This window comes from Octopus bimaculoides, chromosome 20, assembly GCF_046866305.1.
Source record: "Octopus bimaculoides isolate indiv1 chromosome 20, ASM4686630v1, whole genome shotgun sequence".
In the NCBI taxonomy this organism is placed as follows: Eukaryota; Metazoa; Mollusca; class Cephalopoda; order Octopoda; family Octopodidae; genus Octopus; species Octopus bimaculoides.
Genome location: NC_142947.1, coordinates 26,214,910 through 26,239,648, shown reverse-complemented (window position 1 = coordinate 26,239,648; position 24,739 = coordinate 26,214,910). Strand labels below are relative to the sequence as shown.

At 41.6% G+C, this 24,739-nt stretch overlaps 1 long non-coding RNA gene across 1 annotated transcript in view; it reads left to right on the top strand.

Moving 5' to 3' along the window:
* Positions 1-20,560: 20,560 nt before the first annotated feature.
* LOC106868903 (uncharacterized) overlaps positions 20,561-24,739 on the top strand; it is an 80,765-nt gene continuing 76,586 nt past the window's right edge. The window contains exon 1 of the long non-coding RNA XR_001409353.3: positions 20,561-21,255. This is a non-coding gene — a long non-coding RNA (uncharacterized LOC106868903). The remainder of the gene's footprint in view (positions 21,256-24,739) is intronic.

The following is a 24,739-nucleotide window of genomic DNA, read 5'->3' as shown; positions in this document are numbered from 1 at the left end:
CTTCAAATATAGTAGTTGGGCCCCTTATATTACCTACCAATCACTTTATCTGTCTCGCCTCTCTCTCTCTCTCTCTTTTTCTCCCTCTCTTTCTCTGTCTCTCCTTCTCTCTCTCTTTCTCCCTCTCTCTCTTTCTTCTGTTTGTTTCTTTATATAGCTGTCTGGATGTATAATTATATATATTAAGAGTGGCTGTGTGGTAAGTAGCTTGCTTACCAACCACATGGTTCGGGTTCGGTCCCACTGCGTGGCACCTTGGGCAAGTGTCTTCTACTATAGCCTCGGGCCGACCAAAGCCTTCTGAGTGGATTTGGTAGACGGAAACTGAAAGAAGCCCGTCGTATATATGTATATGTATGTGTGTGTGTATGTTTGTGTGTGTGTTTGTCTCCCCAACATCGCTTGACAACCGATGGTGGTGTGTTTACGTGCTCGTAAAATAGCGGTTCGGCAAAAGGGACCGATAGAATAAGTACTAAGCTTACAAAGAATAAGTCCTGGGGTCGATTTGCTCGACTAAAGGCGGTGCTCCAGCATGGCCACAGTCAAATGACTGAAACAAGTAAAAGAGTATATATATATATATGTATTTCTGCTGCTACTACTACTACTACTACTACAACAGCTACTACTACTACTACTACTACTACTACAACACTTATCGTTATTATATATTGGCGCAGGCGTGACTGTGTGGTAATAAATTTGCTTCCCCACTATATTGTTCCAGGTTCAATCCCACCTCGTGTCATCTTGAGCAAGTGTCTTTTACTATAGCCTCGGGCCTTGTGAATAGATTTGGTAGGCGGAAACTGAAAGAAGCCCGCGGTATGTAAATGCGTGTGTGCGCGCGCGAGCGTCTGTCTGTTTGACCCCCCACCACTCCTTGATAACCGGTGTTGGTCCGTTTACACCTCCGTAACGTACTAGTTCGGCAAAAAAGAGCCGATAGAATAAGTAGCCGACTTTAAAAGGATAAGTCCTGGGGTCGATTCATCCGACTAAAAATTCGAGGCGGTATCCCAGCATGACCGCAGTCTAATGACTGAAACAAGTAAAAAAGCTGAAAGAAAAAATGATATAATGGATATATATATATATATATGTGTATATATATATATATATATATATATATATATATATATATATATATATATATATATATATATATATATATGCATGTGTGTGCTTGTGAGTGCCCTATCTCAATCTCTCTCTCTCTCTCTCTCTCTCTCTATATATATATATATATATATATATATATATATATATATATACTCTGGAGGTGGGGCTTTGGCTGATAATGAAAAATGAGACAGTTCTGTAATCTTGACTGAGAGCAAAAAGACACGGGAGTTAAGTGGGACAAGGGCACTAAACCTTTTATGTGTATATCTATGTGGAGGGACTTCAGTGGTACATGTGCACTAAAAGTTTGCCTGTTTGGGAGTGGATATAAGGGGTTCAACATTGAAAGTTTTGCGGCCTCTTTCATCCTTTTTTCAGGTGTTTAAATTGATGGTGAAAAGAGGGGAGGGAGAAAGCGGTAAGTAGGTAGGTAGGTAGGTAGGTAGGTAGGTAGGTAGGTAGATGGAGGGAAGACAAGCAGATAACTAAAGACCAAGGTTAAAATAAATGGAATTGTTTAGGTGTGTAATGGGGGTTGTGAAAGAGTGTGTGAAAGAGAGACAGAGAGAGAGAGAGAGGGAGGGAGAGACAGACAGACAGACAGACAGAGAGCACATCCATTTTCGTGTGTGACTTTAGTCAATGAGTAAGAAAGACTTTGAGAGAAAAAGAGAGAATGGGGAAGGGACGAAGAGTAAGAGAGGGACAGCGAAATGAACGAAGAACCAAAATATCGAGAAAAAGAGAGAAGAAAAAAGATAGACAGCAGAGGGTTAGACAGACATAGATAGATAGATAGATATATAGTTAGATATGTTTCTTTATTAGCCACACAGGGCTCAACATAGAGGGAACAAAATACAAATGTAGAGTTTTTCTTTTCGAAGGGGGCGAAAACAAAGCAGAAAAAAACAAAAGTGGGGACAACGATGAAAAAAAAATACATCGCAAAACGTTTGGCGTATTTACACAAAATACGAAATAATACAGAAAATTCCCAATAAATGGGGAGGTTATCCGTGGAAAGAAAAACCTACGAAAAGACCACGGTAACCTCGGTCCTTAGTGTCACAGTTTGTTAAATAAAATTCCTTTTATTTATGCAAGAAACGTAAGTAAATCTCTGTTTACAAAATTTTAAAACGTTTTATAGAATCATGGTCAAGGTGGCTTCGTCAATTATACGTGCCATTCTTGCTACATGTATCCATCTTTTTTCGAAACATTTGCTAGACAACACTTGCCTCTCTACTCTCACCTTCCTTTTCAATTGATACTTGAAAAAGTTGATGAGAGATTGACCAGAGAGGAAAGTACGATAAATACAGCTCTTCCTTCCCGTTTAAAGGAAGGAGGCGTGACGATATTGACGATAGACTCGGTTGATAAACCGACTCGTCCCACACGTGACAGCAGTCGTTCGACATAAGCCCACAGCTCCGAAATGGTTGGACACTGCACGAGTGCGTGCAGAACGGTTTCATCGCTCTGACCGAATCTCGGGCAGGTCGGCCCCGCATTTCGCGAGCTGTGTCTATAGAGCTTATCTCGAACGGGTAGCGCCTCTCGGTAACACTGCCAGGCCAGGGATCTCTGGAAGTTGTCCATAGGTCCCGGCCCGAAAGTCGTCCTGAACACGCGGGTCAGGTATTCCTCGTCGACGCCCAGGTTCGCCCCGAGATCGTCGTCGTACCTGCCCTCCACTAATCCCCTATAGAATGACTTCATTGTGATGCAGCCGCTCAAGGTCGACTCGGGACGGCAAAGTTGTTGCAGAGCAAAGCGACACTCACGGTGCCATTAGCCATTCCTCGGCCTCTTTTTGATCCACGACTGCAGCTCGGTCATGGAGACGAGCTGCGGGAAAGCGCGTCGCACAAACGGCGACCACACCTGCTCACCGTCGTCTACGTAGAGCCGGAGATGTCGCAGTCTCAGCGCATGTCTGCGCATCATCAACCACGGCATGCCCAGCCCTCCTTTCAGCGGGTGTTGGCAACAAACGGATCGCCTCACCATCGGAACGCTTCCTTTCCACAAAAAGCGGAAGAGGATGCGCTCCATTTCGGTGATGGCGCGATCGGGACAAGGCACGACGGTCAGGCGGTATTCGATGACGGACGCGATGTACGCGTTCGCCACCTCCGCCCGACCTTTTAGGGACAGCTTCCTCTCGGACCATTGCCGGCAGAGAGTGGCCACCCTACTCGTTATCTCGCCCCAGTTCTTCTCCGTTTGCAGGTCCGGACAGAACCAGACTCCGAGCAACTTGACCGGACCGTCCGTCCAGCGTCCCACTACTGAGACGCTGCCGGACGGTATGGGCTTGCTTCTCCAGGTGCCGAGTAGCAAACCCACCGACTTATCCCGGTTGATTTTCGCTCCCGTCACCGTTTCGTAGTCTTTCAGCGTCTCGCCGACAAGCTCGATGTGCTCGTGGCTAGACGCTATGACGGTGACGTCGTCCGCGTATGCCGACACGCTCGTCCTGCACCCCAGTTCTCGCGGGATGCCCCTCAGCGTCGCCAGCTTCCGCAGTAGTGGCTCGAGAGTCAATACGTACAGGAGCGGCGACAGGGGGTATCCCTGACGAACCGAACGTGCAATGTCGAAGGGTCCCGATAGACGTCCATTGACGCGAACAACCGAACGGATGCCTGTGTACAAGGCAGCCATCCAGCCGCGGAAAACGGGACCGAAGCCGGCTGCTTCGAGGACGGCCTCCAAGTATCGATGGTCTACCCTATCGAAAGCTTTGGATTGATCCAAATTGATCAGGGCCCCACCCATGCCAGGTTCCTTAACTACCCTCTCTATGATGTAGCGCATTAGATGGAGGTTGTCATGGATGCTCCGGCCCGGCACGGCGCACGTCTGCTCCGTGCCGACCAGTTTCTCGATGACAAGCGCCAACTGCTTGGCTAACACCTTGGCCAAAATTTTCAAGTCTGCATTGAGCAGAGTGATGGGCCTAAAGTTATCTATGGCGTCCCCCTTGTTTGGATCTTTCTTCAGCAGCGTTACCGCTCCTCGGCTCACAAAACCGGGAATGCTCCCGTTCTGCTGCCAGTTGCAGTACACGGCCGCCAAGACGTCTCCAAACAAGTCTGGCATACAGTTGTAAAGTTCGTAAGGCAGACCATCCAAACCCAGAGATTTGTCCGTCGAGCAACCCGCCATCGCGTCCCTCACCTCCTCCGCCGTGATGACCCCTTCGCAGCACTCTGCCTCTCTTGCCGAGAGTCGTGGCAAGCTGTGCAGGTAGGCACTAAAGTCTACCCTGCCTTCTCGCTCGCCACTCCTCCCGAACAGTCGGGCAAAATGCCGCTGAAACACCTCGCACATCTTGCTCGGCTCGAGCAATTCGCGCCCCTGTTCGTCTACCAGAGACCGGATGGTGGCTCTGTTACCCCGCTGCGCCTCCGCCACCCGGGCCTCTCGTGCGGCTCCAACACCTTCATTCCTCAGAGCACGCATCCTTGCCCTGACAGCACACCCTTCGTGTTTAGCATTGAAGTGTTGGTCGAGGGCCAACCTCGCCGCTAAAACGTCGGATGCGATGCCACTTCGCAATGCCTCTTCTAACTTTATCACTAGCTCCCCCTCTACTCTGTTCCTCTCTACAGCTAGTGCTCTGCTATACCTTATTGCTTCCGCCCTTACTGCTCTCTTGAGGGCAAACCACCATTTGTTGTTGACGATGGCTCCCGTCAAAGCCCTCTTTACTAACGTGCTAATCCGGTCTCTGAAAACCTGTCTCGACGGGAAAGACGCGTTTAGTTTCCAGTAACCGGGACTCTGCCTATATGCCTTATCTAAGTCTAGCGTACACGTCACAAGTTTGTGATCCGTGTAGCTGACTATGTGGAACTGTGGACATCCTAAACTATCTCTATCTCTTGTCCTACACACTATCCTATCTAGATACGATCTCGACGACCCAATGCGGTTGCTCCAAGTCCACGCTGGCACATTTGGGTGGTCGAGTCGGTACCTGTCAGACAACTGGAAGCGTCTGAGCAGGTCTCTGAGGCCTTTGCATCCCCTTCTAGTTTTGTCACTCCCCACGTAGTCTAGATGCGTGTCCAAGGTAGCATTCCAATCCCCCACTAAAAGTAAGGGACGAGACGTTCCCAGGAATACTTCTAGACGTCGAAAGAAGTCCGACCGACCTGTTAAAGGAGGCACATAAACTGCCAGCAACCGAAAAGCGCCTCCATCGCTGCCGTCCACATCTAGGACAACCAGTCTACCCTCCGGGTCCGTAAATATCGTCTTTACTTAGAGATCCAGACTCTAGCGAAAAAGAACCGCCGTGCCACTACCGCCCATCCTCGGCAGACAGGGAGAAAAATAAATGTTAAACTGTCTGCCAAACATGGACTTTAGGGCCCGCGGTTCATGGAGTCTGGTCTCACTAATGGCTATGATATCCAAATTGTGTGACTTGATGTCATTTAAGAGGTACCCTTGTTTCCAAGGGGACCCCAAGCCACGCACATTCACACAACCAATCTTCACCATGATTCTATTTATACGTGTGCTTTACAGCACAAAACAAAAAGAACAAGGAGTTACTTACCGTTCGAAAGTTTTGTTTCCTCCTTGGATTTTTCACCAAGGAGGCTATTGTACAATTTCTTGCACAAATATTTTTGACATCCCCCTACCGAGTTGGGGTAGAGGGATTTTATTTTGTTGTGTAATGCTGGTGTTACATGATAAATTTTAATGTGTTTTGGCGGTGTTGTGCGTGGGTGGTTGTTTGTTTTGATGTCGTTATTTGTGATGTTTGTTTTAGAGTTGATGTAATTCATCAACTCTGTGTTTGTAGTGTCTATTGCTGTTAGCATTGTTTTTGGTGTGTTATCATTGGTGTTTATCGTGTAGGAGTTGGGAGTGTTTTCGGGAGATGTGAATCTCCTTGCTTTGTTGTTGTTCGTTTTTCTTTTTTTGCTCCTCTTCCTCCTTCCTTTTTGGGCTATTTTCCATTCCTCAGTACTTGACTCGTCTTCAGATGAAAACTCTGAGGAATCGGAAGGAGGTAGGGGCATGTTGTATGCTTCTGCGTTTGCTTGTGTAAGTGGTTGTATTGTTGTTTTTGTTGTTGGTGGTTGTTGAATTTTTGGTTGTGGTGTAAGTGATGTGGGGGAAGGGGTATCAGTTTTTGTATTGTCTTTTCTTTTTTCGTCTTCTTTGTTTGTTAATTTTGTTGTATTTTCTTTCGTTGATGTTGTTGATGTTGCTTTTATTGTTTTTTGTGTGGATGGCGGTGTGGGCAGCAAGGCTTTTTTTGTGTGTTTAGTTAGTTCTTGTTGTTGTTGTTGTGTTTTTCGGGCAGTCGGACACTCCTTTTTGAGGTGTGCCTCGCTGTCGCATAAGTAACAGCGAGGCCGCCTGCCCTCTACTACTATATGCAACTTTTGGTTTGTTGCCAAACGGATGTATGGTGGGATTTTTTTGATTTCTTGTTCGTTTGTGTGGAACAAGATTTGTATGCTTTTTCCGGTCCAATTGCTCTCTCCAACGTTTATTTTCAGTATGTTAATGTTGTCCATATCAACACATATGGCCGATATCAACCATAGTGTGTCGATTGTTGGAGGTGCGTGCTTTATTGTTACCTTTGTTACTTTTTGGCCAAGGTAACTGGGTAACATTGTTATTTCAGGTGTGTGAAGAGTTAGCGTTTAATACGTCTTCGCCAACTCTTCATTTCGAAAAATCACCTGAACTTGTGCAAATCTATAATAAGTGATATAGGATTTTTTGTCCCAAATAGATCTCAAGCATCTTTCGATCTTGTCTACACTGGCCTGTTCCGGCCTTCTACTTTTTGTGGTTATTATTTTATAAATTATTGTTTTCCTATTTGTCTCCTCTAATACGTGTTGTGGTATATTCAAATGTACTTCACCGCTTTCTTTGGTAATCAACTTCCTCGTTTCTATAATTTCCTTTGTCGTGTAGGACACAACAGTTTCACTTTGCTTCAAAGCTTCAGCAAAGTTTTTGTTTTTGTTATTGTTGTTATTGTTGTTGCTGGTGCTGGCACTGGTATTGGTGGCAGATGTGGTATTTGTGTCAGTGGTGTTGTGGCTTTTTCCTTCCTCTCTTTCGCTTGCTGCTGGTGAAGAGAGCAAAGGTTGAGCTGAAGTGTTGCTGCTGCTGCTGTTGTTGTTGTTGTTGGTGGTGGTGGTGGTAATGATGTCGTCACCAGAATTGGTGCTGACGTCAGATTCTTTGGAGACATTGTCTATGTTCTGTTTTGTAACCTTGGTTACAGTTTTGTTTTTGTTGTTGTTGGTGGTGGTGGTGGCGGTGTTAACACTTGAATTTGTGTGTGTAAATTCTTTTTTTCTTTTTCTCCATTCTCTCGTTTAACTGTGAGGAAGGAAGACTAGGAAATTCTTTTTCGAACGAAACAGTACAAAATTCAGCGTTCGTTTCACGAAACTTTTCATGGCTACAAGACGCCATCGTCTCAAAAAAAATGGCTAGAAAGCCGAAATTGATTTTTAAATCCTGGAAATGTGCCACACAGGGCAGATTTCCGTCGCAAAAAACTTGCACCAGAGAGTCTATAAGTTGTTATACAACTTTCTATATAAAATAAACTTTACAAACAAACTTTTTAAAACATGAAAAAGGCAAAACTTACGGAGCCGACACGTCTACCGTCTGTCCATAGAGATAGATAGATAGATAGATAGATAGATAGATAGATACATACATACATACATACATACATACATACATACATACATAATAAAGTGAGGGTAAGATATGGATATAAAGAAACAAATAAGAAAGAAAGAAAGAAAGAAAGAAAGAAAGAAAGAAAAGAAATCAAAACGGAAAGAAAGGCAACCAATGTTATCTCTATGATAAGTGTAATCAGAATATGGAGGAGCTGTTGTAAATTCATTGTGAATTTATTTATTTTTTTTTTTTCTTCCTACCAGTTTTGAATAATTGGTTAACTGTTATTTAACCAAAATGTTTGTCCAGTGACCTCATCAAGTTCCCGCTTCTTCAAGGAACGGCATCAACCCCGTCTTCGCCAGCACAGTTGCATGCCCAGACCGGCAGCAGAATTGAAATAGCAATTTCACCACCCACTAACGAGCGTTTGCAAAGCAGTGTGATTAAGAAGTTCTGTTCGCAATTACGTGGGTGCTGAGTAGGAACCTACTTCAGCATTAGTTTGAACTTCTTTAATAGACTCGTCTCTGCTATAAGATTCAAGTAGGTCAAAGTCTTATGAAGGCAATTTGGGAGACGGAAAGTGTACTGAACATCATCGTATATATGAGACGGGTCTTTGAATAACAATCATCATGAAGATAAACTTAAAAACTTCACCTCGGTTGTGCCCTTTATTTTAGAGAGGTCTTTTTCACATCTTTCCTCCTCCCTTTCCACTCCACACAGAGTGGAAAATGAGCGCATGCTTAGATGTGTGTATGTGTGAACAGATGCATGCTTGTATATATGTGCATGTGTGTGTGTGTGTATATATATATATATATATATATATATATATATATATATATATATATATATATATATTATTATATGTATTTATTTTCTCTTAGTTAATAATTAACTCCGACAAAATAAATTGGTTAATAAATACCAGGGTAGCAAAGATCACAAAATGACTGTGGTGTAACTCCTGTTTAATCATTGCTAGACGAATCATAAGATTCGTACAGCATAACGGGTACGTTAATGAAGCAATCCAAAAAGCAGGAATCCCCGGAATCCCTGGGTACATAGAACACGAATTTGCCATCTGGGAAGCTATCACCTGTGCAAAACAACTGAAGAAAAACCTGCACATTGTTTGGCTAGATCTTGCCAATGCATATGGATCTGTTCCACACGCGGTAATCAGAGCAGCGATAGACTTCTTTTGGATTCCAAAAGATGTTCAATGAGTGCTCATGTCCTACTACGACAACTTGAGGATGAGATTTACAGCAGGAAAGTTCACAACAGACTGGCAACGGCTAGAAGTAGGTATTGCAGCCGGATGCACGATATCAGTCATCTTATTCGTGCTACTTATGGAGATGTTACTGAGGTCAACAAACTGTGAGAAAGCTGCTATAAAGACACCATTAAGGGCTTTTATGGACGACGTCACTCTACTATCGGAAAGTAGAGAAGCAGCAGAGGGAACGTTAGAGCGGTTGGATGAACTGGATAGGATGGGCAAGAATGAAATTCAAAGCCAACAAATCTCGAAGCGTGGCTTTCGTGAAAGGAGTGCAAGAAGAAGTGAAATTCAGGATAGGAGGTGAAGACATACCAACGGTGAAAGAACAACCAGTAAAGAGTTTCGGCAGATGGTATAGAGACTTATTAAATGATAAGAAGCAAGGGAAAGAGACACACGAGTTAGTAGAACAAGGATTAAAGGCAATTGACAGAACAACACTGCCGGGAAAATTCAAATGTTGGATACTGCAATTTGGACTGTACCCAAGGATAATGTGGCCATTGCGAATGTCCGAAATAGCCTCGAGTAGAGTAGAAAGGATGGAACAAAGATGCAGTGTGTTTATCAGAAAATGGCTTGGTCTGCCGAAACCACTGAATACAACTGCACTATATGGAAAACCCGTGCTGCAACTACCAATAACATCGATCACCGAAGAATATAAAGCAGAAAAGGCGAGGACAGTAATGATGCTAAGGTATTCAAAAGATCAGAGCATCCGAGAAAACCCTCCAAAGGTACGAACAGGGAGGAAATGGAATGCGGAAGAGGCAGTAAACAGGGCGATCGGAATACTAAGACATGCCGATATAGTTGGAGCAACGCAAGAAGCAAGAGCCGGCCTAGGGACGAGCAGTCTCCGGCCATTTTGCAAGAGCAGTATAAAAGAGATGAAAGAGGCAGTGGTACACGAAGTGAGAAAGGAGGAAGAAGAAAGGCGGAATGTACATTTGGTGCAATGTAGTCAACAGGGGCAGTGCCTGAGATGGGAGGAAAACGTGGTCAGTCGCAGAATCTCATGGAAGGAACTTTGGGCTTGGGAACAAGCAAGAACAGCCTTCCTGATCAAGTCTACCTTCGACGTTCTACCCTCACCGGCGAACTTGGTCCGATGGAACATAAAAACAACGGATGAATGTGGATGCGGAGAGAAAGCGACGGTGAGACACGTTCTGTCAAGCTGAAGACTAGTACTAGAAAGGTATACATGGCGCCATAATCAAGTCCTCGGCGGCATAAGCGCAGCACTCAAGGAGAAAATCGAGGGATACAATAGGGGAGAGTACCCCAAAGTGGAAAAACGCAGGAAAATATACTTCCAGAAGGAGGGAAAAGGACATAAGATCAGGCCTCCAAATAAAATATATGAGATAGACGAAAGATGGAAGGGATACTGGGAGCTGGCCACGGATTTGGGAAGTCTAGCAATTTTTCCACTTATAAAAACAACAAAAAGACCAGACTTAGTCATATGGGACACAGAGCGGAGAATAGGAATTTTGCTAGAACTGACAGTACCATTAGAAGAATACATCGACAATGCAGAGGAACAAAAGGAGAAGAGGTACGGAAAAATAATCGAAGAGTGCAGAGAACAGGGATGGACTGTCGAGTATTACCATCTGGCAGTGGGGGCTAGGGGCTTCATTGAAAGAAAAATGAAGATGCTATTCAAAAGAAGATTTGCATTTTCTAGCTCGGAACTGAGAAAACTGATAAGGAGGATACAGGAGGCTGTCGAAAAAGCCAGCTTCTATATATGACTGAAGCGGGAAGACCAAAAATGGCTTGAAAGTCATAACATGCCGGCAGGAAAATAACATTTGGTGAGACAGGCTGACACTGAAGTGGCTTCGCTGATTGACAGGTGACGGTCTCGGTTAGAGCATGCGTGGGCTAAGATTATACGCCCTCCATTGTCAGTTAAAGTTTAGACAGTGTCACGTGACAACTTGCTGGGGCTGCTTGCTGGAGCCTAGCAGCGGGAAATTTAGACAGTGTCATGTGACAACTTGCTGGGGCTGCCTACTGGACCCTAGCAGCGGGAAATTTAGACAGTATCACCTGACAACTTGCTGGGGCAGCCTGCTGGTGCCTAGCAGCAGGTATAAAAAAGACAGTCAGTCGGACGCTGACACTCGTTGATGCTGCATCGAAGAGGCCAGGGAATAGAAGAAAGAAGACATGCACCCAACACCAGAGCTGAAGACACCTCCGAAAGGGGGGGCGCCACGTCAAAACGGTAGAGGAGTAGGGGCCGAAACCGGACGTGGTTCCTCCTGATGATGTCTTGAGCTAACTGGATCCTATAAAGGAGCTGTTGTGGTAGCAGACCACGAAACATGGTTGAAATTCCTTCCTTGGCCAATTGAGTAAATATAAAAATTTAGTAAATGGAGTAATACGCATATGTTAAATGAATTCTTTTATTTCCAACATATGTTTCGAAGATTACAAATGGTTCCTTCCAAAGGAATAGGTGATGTTGATAAAGATGTAATCTTCTCTTCAGGGAAATACATAGGAACCAGCTTAACCGTAAGACATTTTAACCGAATGTGGTAACTAGTTACCACCTATTCCTTTGGAAGGAACCATTTGTAATCTTCGAAACATACGTTGGAAATAAAAGAATTCATTTAACATATGCGTATTACTCCATTTACTAAATTTATATATATATATTATCTTTTGCTTGTTTATATATATATATATATATTCTCTCTTTCCTTTCCTGAGCGTCCAATAATACTATCCATATCACGTCCTCACTTTGTTGTTTTTTGTTTTTTTGTTATTGTTTTTTTAACTATATATATATATATATATATATATATATATATATATATATATATGTATATATCTTTTATCTTTTACTTGACCGCGTGAGCATCGTTGGCGATTTTCTTTCTCCGTCTCTCCTTCTTTGGACTTTTTCTATATTTCTGATGAAGAGCTCCGCTCGAAACGTGAAATCCTCTTTCTTTTCTTTCCTTTCCTGAGCGTCCAATAACACAGTACTTGTACCACGTCCTCGCGTTGTTGTTTTTTCTTGCTTGTTCTTGTTTGGATTCACTATATATATATATATATATATATATATATAAGGGCATTACTATACAATAACGCCTCACGCCATGAGGGACTCTAAGGTCAGACTACTATAAAAAGCACATTTTTACCATTTTTACTATGAAAATGTGCTTTTATGGTAGTCTGACCTTAGAGTCCCTCATGGCATGAGGCATTATTGTATAGTAATGCCCTTATATAAATAAATATATATTTCGGGAATAAATGATGGATTTTTTCCCTTATGAGGTTTTTTCACGCTAGCTACTTGATAAATTCTTGTAAAAGAATTCGTCCTATTATTGAATTTAAATATATATATATGTATATATATATATATGTGTGTGTGTGTGTGTGTGTGTGTGTGTGTGTGTGTGTGTGTGTATGTGTGTGTGTGTGTGTGTGTGTATGTGTGTGTGTGTGTGTGTGCGTGTATGTATGTATGTATGTATGTATAGATAGATAGATAGATAGATAAACAGACAGACAAACAGACAGACAAATAGATAGGTGTGTGTGTGTGTGTGTGTGTGTGTGTATCTTTTATCTTTTACTTGTTTCAGTAATTTGGCTGCAGCCATGCTGGAGCACAACCTTGGCAGGTTTTAGTCGAGCAAATCAACCTCAGGACTCATTTTTTAAAAGTCTAGTACTTATCCTATCGGTTCTTTTGCCGAACCGCTAAGTTACGGGGACTTAAACATGCTAACACTGGTTGGTAAGCGGTGGTGGAGGAACGCACTGACACAATAACACACAGACACACACACACACACACACACACACACACACACACACACACACACACACACACACACACACACACACACACATATATATATATATATATATATATATGCGACGGGCTTCTTTCTGTCTCTATCTGCCAAATCTACTCACAAAGCTTGGGTCGACCAGAGCCTGGAATCATGTGGTTGAGAATCAAGCTTCTTACTACACAGCCACGCCTCGTCACATTTAATAATGCACACTTCCCCCACAAACGCTTTAAGATAACTCTTACCGGCCTCACAGTATACCCAACCAAGTGGTATAACTCCTATCCTAATCCCCTGGCTCTTTTTTCGTTTCACCACCTGTTTTGAAAGCAGTCACTGACCAGTTGTGTTAATCCACCTCCAACAATTGTAACTTATTGGCAAAAACGTGTTGGTTGTAATGGTACTTACTTTGATGAATAAAATTTCCGCATTATTGAAATATATTGTGATGAATTTCATGTTTCCAAACGTTGCTTACTTTTTACTCAGCCTGATACATACATACATACATACATACATACATACATACATACATACATACGTCGTACGCACGTATATACGTATGTATGTATGTGTGTATATATGTACGTATGTATGTATGCATGTATGTATGCATGTATGAATCTCGTTGAATTTGGGCTTGAACTTTTGCCAAGTCCCTTATTTCAAAAATGGCACATATGATACCATACATCCTGCTTCTCCCAATAAAGGAAATTACACTTAAAATGTCCACCGCGTCGGAACCAGAAAAGCACCGGTAGCCTTGACAAAGCACAGACATGTTGCCCGACTCCTCAGTGTGAGAAAGATTTCGGTATGCTGGTGACTGTCTTGTGCGAAAAATGCTACTAATCATCATGGTCCATTCACCATAATTTTTCATATTTAGCATATTCTTGTTCGAAAGTGCGCTAGTAAAAGTTAGAGCATAGACAATGTTCACACTACTTTCTTTTGACAAAGTAGATGCATATTTATTGTTGTCGGTGGTGGTTTTATATGAAATGTTATGCAATCACTGTATTTGTTGCTGTAGTTGCTGACAAACGTCATGATGTTTCATTTTTGATGAAATATCACTATTTTCACTGTCTTCAATTTGTTTAAATGTTAATGAATATTTATTTTGGGGAACAGTGATTTTCTTTTGGCGGTTTTACTTACGCCAGTGTACTTTATTTTCGGGTGATTTCCGGAAAGCATAATCTCATTTTACTGATTGGGAACTAGACGGCAAAGTAGAAAGCACAAGGCCAGTAGGTTTGGCGGAGGGGCCAAGTCGATTAAATCGATCCCGAAGGATGAAAGGCAAACTCAAAACATAAACACGGACGAAATGTCGCTAAGCATTTTTTCTGGCGTGCTGACGATTCTGCCAGCTCGCCAATAATAATAATAATAATAATAATAATAATAATAATAATAATAATAATAATAATAATAATACGAAGAAGAAGAAGAAGAAGAAGAAGAAGAAGAAGAAGAAGAAGAAGAAGAAGAAGAAGAAGAAGAAGAAGAAGAAGAAGAAGAAGAAGAAGAAGAAGAATTACATGTGGCATTTTCCAGGGTGAATCTATCAGCACTCCTGTTTTGCCTAGCCTTAATACCTTTCTCGAAATTGCTCAATGATGTACAATACGGTTATAAAATGTTTGATAAAAATATAAATCATCTCATTTACATGGATGATTTAAAGCTCTTTTCAAAAACTGACCAACAACTACAGGGTTTACTAGCGATTGTTAAACAATTCAATGATGACATCAGGATGCAATTTTGCCTCGATAAATGTGCAAAAGCTACCTTTATCAAGGGAAAAATGACAGAAACATCCAATGTTACTCTTGATCAGCAGAATGTCATAAAGGAATTAGAACCAGCGGAGAGCTATAAATACCTTGGGATATTTGAAGGGACGGAATCAAACATTCAGTGACGAGGGAAAGGATCAGAAGAGAATGTTATCGCGGGGTAAGGGCAATACTCAAGACAGAGCTGAATGCAAGAAATGGGATCGGAGCAATAAATACTTTAGCCATACCTGTCGTGGCTTACAGTTTCAATATCATTAACTGGTCAATTACTGAAATAAGTAATCTTGACAGAAAAATACCAAAATTGTTGACAATGCATAGAATGCACCGCCCTAAGGCAGATACAGAACGACTTTACCGACCAAGAAAAGAGGGAGGCCGAGTACTTTTACAACTGGAATTAACAATGAAGATTGCCACAATTGGCCTAAACACCTACCTGAAAAACTCTGATGACTGGATGTTAAAACTTGTCTCAAAACACGAAAACAAGAAAGTATCATATTCAGTAACAAAACAGGCAAAGGAATATCTAAGTGAATTCCAAATACAACAAATCCCAGAATTAGACGTACTGGAAACATGCACAGAAAAAGCTAAGCGTAGTTTATCCTGTTCAGGCTATATTATTAGAATTGTTCTGCGATTGAGAATTTAAAAAAATCACTTCTTTAACTTAATAATAATAATAATAATAATAATAATAATAATAATAATAATAATAATAATAATAATAATAATAATGATAACAAATGCCCGGATGCAGTACCAGGCAGTGGCTCTCATGGCTTCTGATCTTAACTGATTGGAAGTGTTATCATGTACATTGTTTTGTCTTGGTATAAAAGATGGGCTACAGCAAATATTCTGCTCAATACCACAGATTTACTTGTCAGTTGTTTGACCTTAACCAGTTGAGCATGTCCCTTGGCGGCCGGCGATATGTGCATCTCTGATCTTGAGCAGAAATAGTGGGGGAATATCATAGCCATGTGTTGAGAGGAATTCTTTGGGGTTTTAATAATTCACCTTTGGAAACATGGGTGTTTTGCTCAACATCCTTAAACGAACCTTATTCAGGGACCTTCTGAGCAGGATGGGCTACTCGACCTGAAGAAAATTCTAACTGGGCCCCACCTGCAAGGTCATGTGCTGTTTATCTTGAAATGAGATTACCGTGTGTCGCGTACATATGGTTGTGATGCATGTGCCTGGTGTACCCTTATCAGACGGGTAGTCATGATGGGTATAATGGGCTTCGTATATTTTACCCCAGTGTCACTTTGATAGCATGCACTGCTCTCCTACACAATAATAATAATAATAATAATAATAATAATAATAATAATAATAATAATAATAATAATAATAATAACAAAAACAACAACAACAACAACAACAATAATAATAATAATAATAATAATAATAATAATAATAATAACACTGGAAGCTATGCCAACACTATGGAATAACAACAGAAAAAAGATGGTATAAACACACGCCAGAAAAGGTCACAGAAAACGAGAAAGCAACCATACTCTGGGATATGCCAATACACACAGATAGAGAAATTAAGGCAAATAGACCAGATATAGTTGTCAAAGATCATGAAGGAAAAAAATGCTTTCTAATTGATGTATCAATACCAGCAGATGACAACGTTTCTCGAAAAGAAATGGAAAAACTTTCAAAATACAAAGACCTGGAAATAGAGATAACTCGAATGTGGAGTCTAAAAACAGAAACAATTCCTATCATAGTAGGTGCCTTAGGTATAATTAAAAAATACTCAGACAAATACATAACAAAAATACCAGGACTTACAAATATATGTAACATACAGAAAATTGCACTACTGGGTACTGCACACATTCTACGCAAAACACTTTCAATACAGTAAACATAAAAGCACCACAGCAAACCACAGCACATACCCAAGGCGCACAGAGCTGCGCTCGGTAGTGAAGTGAAAGCACGTTATAAAAATAAAACTACTGAACAATAATAATAATAATAATAACTACAACAACAAGAGCACTCGATTAATCGGAGATGATTTTTAAAATGAGAATATCTGAAATAAACGCGACTGTTCTCATAAACAAGAATACTAAAAATGAACGCGACCGCTCTCACAAATTAAGTTAAAAAACAGAAAAATAATCCAGAATCCTTGTCCGGTACCGGATCGATCCCAAAATCTAATCCGTTCGTGCCAGTCACGAAGCCAAACGAATCCATCCGGTGGTTCTTAAGATATTGTTTTAAGACTGAAAACAATACCTCCGCCTTCGCTAAGGCGGAGGTACTACTACTACTACTACTACTACTACTACTACTAATAATAATAATAATAATAATAATAATAATAATAATAATAATAATAATAATAACAACAACAACAACAATAATAATAATAGTAATAATAATAATAATAATAATAATAATAATAATAATAATAATAATAATAACAATAATAATAATAATGGGGTAGTATCTGTTTTCAGTCATTTCAACCACTTTCACCCAACTACTTGTTTCACTATAGCCACCAGGTAGAGGAAAACTGCCTTTCCTTCCCAGTAAAAAGAAGGCGGTGGGACGACCCTCGCGATGGACTCGGCTGATAACTGGCTCCGTCCTACACACGTCAACAGCTGTTCGACAAAGTTCATAATTCATTAATGCCTGGACAATGGATGAATGCATGCAAAACGGTTTCCTCGCCCTGCGCACATCTCGGATGGGTCAGTCTGACAACACTTTCCTACCTCTCGAACCGGCAGAGTTCTCCAGTGGCACTAGCAGGCTAGGGGTTTCTGGTAATTATTAATAGGTCCCGGCCCAAAAATCCCCCGGGAAAAAAACGAGCTAATTGATCTCTCCCAACGCCCAGAGGTTCGTGAGGACCTCATCGCTCTTGCTCGCCACTAATCCCACGACTGGAAGAAGGCTGTGAGCGCTTACCGACATTCCATGAGCCAAGCGCCCTTTCTTGGTCTACGCTTGATTGAGAGCTATAGCTCCGTCAATGAGGCGAGCTGCAGTAAATCTTGTCTAACAAACAGTGCCCGTTAATGAAAAGCTGGAGATCTCGCAGCCTCAGCTCATGTCTGCGCACCGGTAGCCACGGCATCCCTAGTCTTCCATTCAGTGGCTGTTGACAGCAAATAGACTGTCTGTGAAAGGGACATCCCTTTCACAGAAAGCGGAAGATCGACTGCTCCGTTTTCATCTGCCACGAAATAGGGCGGGCAACAGTCAAGCGGTAGTAGATGATGGAAGTGATGTGTGCATTTGCCACCTCCAACCGACTCTTCAGGAACAGCTTCCTCTTTGACCAATTCCTGGTGACACTGGCCACTCTGCTTGTCTCCTCCCTCCAGATCTTTTCCGATAGGTGACCATTTATTTTAGCCAGCGAACAGACGTCGTTGTACATTGCAGTGATCCAACCTCTGTAAACGGGACCGAAACCAGTCACTGCGAGGACAACCTCCAAGTATTGGATCCAAATTGACCAGGACCCCACTCATGCCAGGTTCTTTACCTACCCTCTGATGTAACGTGTGAGTTGGCGGTTGTGGATAGATCTGTTTGGGATAGCACAGTTTATCGATGACAAGCGCCATCCTGGCTAACACTTTGGCCAAAATCATGTAATCTGCGTTCAACCTCTGTTGAACGCAGATTATCTATTTGGTCCCCCTAAAATTATCTATTTGGCCCCTCTTGTTCGGGTCCTTTGTTTTGCTGCCAGTTGTGGTAAACATCAGCCAAGAGATCACCCAACAAGTCTCGCATATGACGATAAAACCCGAAGGCCAGACCATCTAGCCCCGAGACTTCTCCCTTGTGCAAGTAATCATCGCGTCCCGTGTGTCGTTGGCTGTTATCGACATTTCGCAGGGCCAATCCTTCATGTCTTCGTGCACACGCCCTAGCTCTGGCAACGCAACTTTCACGCTTAACATTGAAGATTCTATCAAGAGCCAATCTTGCCGTCAACAGATCGGTAGCTATGCCTCTCTAAAGTGTCTCCTCTAGCTTCCTAATTAGGTTTCCCTCTATCCTAGATTCATCTAACGCAGTGATTCTCAAACTCAGGTTCGTGATTTCCTAGGGGACCGCGAAGCGATTTTGGGGGGACGCTGAAGTATTGTGAACTTGTTCCGACAGAACTGTCTTCCCAACGGTTATCAATTCACAGAAGAATGTTTTCGCTGGTTATTACAGTTGCTTTGGAAGCATCCTACGAGGTTTCAAGGAAAATAGTTGTTGCTAAAACGTCCCAAAATATCGGCGAAGAGTTGATATTGCCTTGCCGCAAAGTTCTGAAAGGAAAGTTTTAAACTTCAGAAGCTGAAGCATGTCTCTCTCAAACGATACTGTTAGAGGACGAATAACTGAGTTGTTTGATAACATTCTGTCGTAGATGGTCTCGAAGATTCCTAATTCGCTTTTTAACTTTTTCGTGATCCAGCTTGATAAAACGACGGAAAAGAAAGGTGGGATGGGTGGTGGGGACCTCGAAATTTCCCACCAACAGAATTTTGTTTCTGTTTTGGAATTTATTGTGAAAAAAAATTATTGCTGAACTGTCTTTTACTTTACCCATTACTAGGTATTGAATTTGTTTGTCATTTTTGGCAAAGTAATAACACGTTTACGATGGAATTTAATATTACATCTAAAAAAGGTTTTCCTGCAATGGGAAAGGATAATAGCAGTGAAATTGAAAAACAGGCAAAGGAAAGATGAAGTTTTTCTGCTGCGGTGGACGGCATTATGACGGAAATGGAAGTGAAAATGGAACAAATTGTTTAAGCTCCGCAGCTTGATTTAAAAAAAAAACGGTAGCGATACGGAACTACTGCCTCCTCCAGAGACAGTGCAAGCGTTAAACGCGAGAAATGTCGTTTACAAAATTTACAATCTAAAGGAGAAACGAATTATGAACGCAAAATATGATGCCGTAGAAAGATGCTTGTCCCCAGTATGGAACCAAATAACCTGCGTTGGCCATGGAAGTGAAGTGCAATGGTAGAAGCGCAATTCCAAACGGTTGTTGTATTGTTCTGTTTTGTCCCCTCTACGTATGATAATATTTATCGTAATAAAAAATTCATCTCTAACAGACAAGGTGTCCAGCACTGAGGATGGACAAAAATAATCCGGTCGCTAGAAAGTGGTTGGGGTTCGCTCTCCTGCTTGCAATATATCGGACGCAGGTTGCATTGTTAACCAGCTAGAGGAAATGTCGTCTTGGGGTTAAAAAATTGCAATAACGTCCGATCGTACGGAACAGCCATGTTGAAGCGGCGACAAACTTTACAAACTTTCCAGTTGCTACTGACAAACTTGCCAGTACAGTTATTCTTTTCTACTCTCGGCACAAGGCCCAAACTTTTTGGGGAGGGGGCCAGTCGATTAGATCTACCCCAGTACACAACTGGTACTTAATTTATCGACCCCGAAAGGATAAAGGCAAAGTTGACCTCGGTGGAATTTGAACTCAGAACGTAAAGACAGACGAAATACCGCTAAGCATTTCGCCCGGCGTGCTAACATTTCTGCCAGCTCGCCGCCTTACTTGCCAGTACAATTATTACTTTCATCTCTTACAGAGATTTTGTAATTGTGTGTGTGTGTGTGTGTGCGCGCGTGTGTGTGTGTGTGCGCGCGTGTGTGTGTGTGTGCGCGCGTGTGTGTGTGTGTGTGATGATTGAAAAACGCTATGTGATGACGTCTACTGACGCAGAAACGCTGGCAGAAACGTTAGCACGTCGATTCTAACGTGCGAGATTTAAGAGTCAGTAAACCGGCTATTAAAATCTTTGCACCTCCTGTCTAACCACTACTCAACCCAAAGTCTACTCCTTTTTACTTGTCTTTGCATTTCTCACTCTTGGCCACAATGTTGTTTTTGTTATTGTCACCGTCGTCGTCGTCGAAGTTCTCTTCGTTGGTGTGAGTTAGGCCAACGTCGGTGTTGATCGAACAGACTTATGATCAAAGGCAATCCACTCGTGACCATTTCGACTTTTTTCAGACGCAGTGTACCCTGAAGAACACTATTAAATGTGCCCACATTTTAAGAAAAATTTGAGGGACGTGAAGATTTGACTACTAATTCTGACAGATCGATTGAAGTTATTTTGATTCGTTTTCGCTACAGACATCATCATTGATCACAGGTTCAAGCTTACTGTCAGCGTACAAACCAATGATGGAGCTCCTATGCTGCGGCACGGCCCGGTTGAAATAACAGCAAAGTTCCTTCAAATCGCAGCCTGAGTTCTTGGCAAAGAGCACACTGGATAATGTAACCACAGCGAAATGTGCCAAGTCAAAAGACGGGATAGTCATAACTAGAATGTTTTTGATTATCGATCAGAGGAGACCACGGGTTAAGCAACAACACCACGTGACTCTGTTTAAAGATTTTGTGAGTGTTATAAATGCTTTCTTTTCTTTCCAGACAAAAATGTTATAAGATGAATATATATTGTATAGCTGTGTGAGAGAGAGAGAGAGAGAGAGAGAGAGAGAGAGAGAGAGAGAGAGAAAGAGAGAGAGAGAGAGAGAACGAGGGAGAGACAGACAGACAGACAGAGAGGGGGGGGGGGGGTAAGGAAGGAAAAAGATATTACAAAACGGCAGAAAAAAAACAATACAAACAAATATATATTTGGATGGAGCATGGCCCGCAATCACCATATTGTCACGTTTGAGGTATTGGGTTAGTAATACGAAACATGGCGCTACTTCGACGAGATTTTATATACGGCTACTCACTGATTGTTGACTATATGAGTCAGGCAAGTATGATGAAAGGTCAAATACAACTGAACCAATGTTTCACACACCGACAGTTAAATGACTACCACAGTTAAATAGGGATGGATGTATGTATGTATGTATGTATGTATGTATGTACGTATGTATGTATGTATGTATTTTGCAGTGGTAAAAGTTGCTGCTCATCAACTGCTTTGCAGCTCATAAACAAGCTGAGGTCATTACTCATTACTGAGCCGACTCCGTCTAATGTATGCACGTGTTTATGTGTGTATCTGTGTGTGTGCGTGTGTGTGTGTGTGTGTGTGTGCGCGCGCGTGCGCTTGTGTACCTGTTTCTGTATCTGTTATGCATGCATTAATGTTTATATAGGTTATATAGCTTTACACAATTCAACTTCTAAAGCATACATCATACAGAGGTGTACGCACAAACACAAGTATGAAAATGTGTTTCACGTGTGTGTTTAAATTTTATAGCATTTACATTCTTGTTGTTGTTTAACGTAATGTCAAACCCATTTGGGAGAACTATGATCAGATGAGTATCATCTCTGTTGTTTTAGGAGCGTTTAAGGCCTCATTATCTGATATACTCTACATTAGAGTATATGAGTCTCATAAGATAATGTAACCTTTGTTAAGATGATGATATAATGTAGACCTTGTTCAGATCGTAATATATGATTTGAGGGAAGAATGAACTACTGTTTTCAGTAGTTCAATCCAAGGTACCTTAGTTGGCTTCGTGGTTACGCACACTTATGCTAACATCAACGCATATATACATAAACATGTACACATCCATTATGCGTAATAATATAGTCATATATGATCTCATTCAATTGTTTCTATACAGATCAATAGATATTAAATAGCCAATCGACTTTTACTTCAGACTTCTGAATGTACGTGGGCACATATCGATTACAGAGAGCTATATTGTACACTTTATACATACATGTATACTGATAGATAGATAGATAGATAGATAGATAGATAGATAGATAGATAGATAGATAGATAGATAGATATACACACATATGTATGTATGTATGTATGTATGTATGTATGTGACTTTTTGAAAAGTAGGAGTCAGACAGCTACAGCGAATTTATGTCTCTGAAGAGACATCAGTTCTTAGTGTAGTACCTCAAGGAGCTGTACTCAGAGCACTATTGTTTGCAGTGGTCCTCTCGGACATACCCTTAATCATACAGTCAGCCACTGCAGGATATCACAAAAGTGCAGTATGACCTAAGCGTAATATACAAATGTGTTGAAGAAAAGAACACATTGTTCAATGCTGAAAATTTTCAAGCGCTCCACTATCAGCCCATGAATAGATTGCAATCAGAATAAACAGGGCCATGAGATTTTTCAATCCCGGATTCACAGTCAGTGCACAACCTGGGAATCTACATAATGAATGATGCATCATTCCCTGTTCATACAAGTAAAATGGTAATAATATGCAGTTGAATGAGTAGTAGATTTTGAGATCATTCAGACCATTCAGACCATGGTGAAGATTTGTCCTCAGTCGCCAGGACGACTGTTTCTAGTTATGGTAAAGACATAGCGTCGAACTAACAGCGGAGCTCGAGGTAATCAACACTATTATATGCAAGCATTGCATATTGTTTTTGTGACAATGTCTCACCGCATAGGCATTTTGTACCCTGATGACATTTTTGGGCAGCTGTTAATCACAAGTGTGATGTCTTCCACAGAAATATGACATAATCTGCATTTTCGGTTGCATCTTGTAACTGTCTCTTTTGTTTATTAGGTATTTAGTAGCAATCCCCTTTTCTTGGATTGCGAAGTGTAACGATTACAAGAAGCTTCATTTCATATTACAGTCTTCTTTAAGGCGGTGAGCTGGCAGAAACGTTAGCATAATGCCTAGCAGCATTTCGTCCGTCTTTACATTCTGATTTCAAATGCCACCAAGGTCGATTTTGCCTTTCATCCTTTCGGGGTCGATGAAATAAGTACCAGTTGAACACTGGGGTTCATATAATCGACTCTTCCCCAAAATTGCTGGCCTTGTGCCAAAATTTGAAACTAATATTACTGTCTTCTTCAAGTTTTCGGGAAACACTCATGCATGGTCTTCTTTTGGTACGCTAACTGTTTCATCTTTGAGTCCGGCTCTTTTGGGGTTGTATGGTAGCTCATCAGAAGAGGGTGCTTCCTGAGAGGCTCGCTACCGAACGTAGAATACTGTACTCTTCACTTTTCAGGACTAGGTTATTTAATTTTGCTGCTCTTCTGAAAGAGACTATACGACATTCGAAAGCTACACTGATCTCTGACTTCTATCTCCTTTATCTCTTCTTAGATATCATTATCCTTCCAAGAGAAATAACTGAGAGTGATTAGTGGCGTGAATTTGAACAAAGACCATTAAAGCTTTATTAAATAACGTATAAATTAAATTTTTGATTTATTGAAATTATGTTTGTTTCCAAAGAAGGTAAAACAAACGACTGGCAGCAGTTGCAACCAAATGTGAATGAGAAGCGAGGAATAATCTTAAGAATCAAAATTCCTCCGAAGTTGACAGGCTTCTAATGAAAAGACAGTATTTTTCTTTCTTCTGTAGATAAAAAGACAACAATGGACACATTTATTTCTTTATTACCCACAGGGGGCTAAACATAGAGGGGACAAACAAGAAACAGTCAAGGGGATTAAGTCGATTACATCGACCCCAGTGATTAACTGGTACTTATTTAATCGACTCCGAAAGGATGAAAGGCAAAGTCGACCTCGGTGGAAATTGAACTCAGAATGTAACGGCAGACGAAATACTGCTAGGCATTTCGCCCGACGTGCTCACGTTTCTGCCAGTGTTTCTGCGTCAGTAGACGTCATCACATAGCGTTTCCCAATCATGACTCTTTCACACACACACACACACACACACACACACACAAGCACACACACACACACACACACACACACACACACTCTTTCTCTCCAAATACCTCTCTCACTCTTTCCCAATCCTCCTTTCTCCCGCTCTCTCTCCTCCAATCTTTCTCTCACTTTCCCCTTATTTACCATCCTACCTTGTGTTATAGCTCTATTCTTACTCTGTCTCTCTCCACACACACCCCTGTA